At 38.7% G+C, this 390-nt stretch overlaps 1 protein-coding gene across 1 annotated transcript in view; it reads right to left on the bottom strand.

Annotated features, from left to right (window-relative positions):
• The window catches only part of arfgef3 (ARFGEF family member 3), a gene marked incomplete in the record, with an annotated part of 37,362 nt that overhangs the window by 32,657 nt on the left and 4,315 nt on the right, over positions 1-390 (bottom strand).

Here is a 390-nt window from a genome sequence, read left to right as displayed (position 1 = left end):
CACACACACACACACACGCATCTTAACAAGGTTAATTCACAGCACATACTTTATCTTTATTCAATATGTACATGAAGTGATTATAAACTTCTCTCTCTCACCTCCCTGTTTCTTAGTAATAAATAAAATAAATCAATAGATTCTCTGTGGACCTGTTTGGCTCTGTGCCCGCAGAGACATCCATCTAAACTGTTTGTGTGTGTGTGTGAGAGACTGTACAGTATCATAAAGAAGTCCTGCCAGTCTCTCTGTGAAGGTTTTTCTTACTACCTGCAGATAGGTGATTACAGCGGCTTTATACCAGCTATAAACCAGTTTATACTGCACACTAAAGAAGATTAAAAGTCCTCAGACACTAGTTGCTCCATGAAGCTTTACTTCTCACTTCAC

Source organism: Morone saxatilis, unplaced genomic scaffold, assembly GCF_004916995.1.
Source record: "Morone saxatilis isolate NCDOM2014 unplaced genomic scaffold, NCSU_SB_2.0 Contig19, whole genome shotgun sequence".
NCBI lineage: Eukaryota > Metazoa > Chordata > Actinopteri > Moronidae > Morone > Morone saxatilis.
The sequence above is the reverse complement of the archived record's forward strand: the minus strand, read 5'-3'. Positions and strand labels throughout refer to the sequence as shown.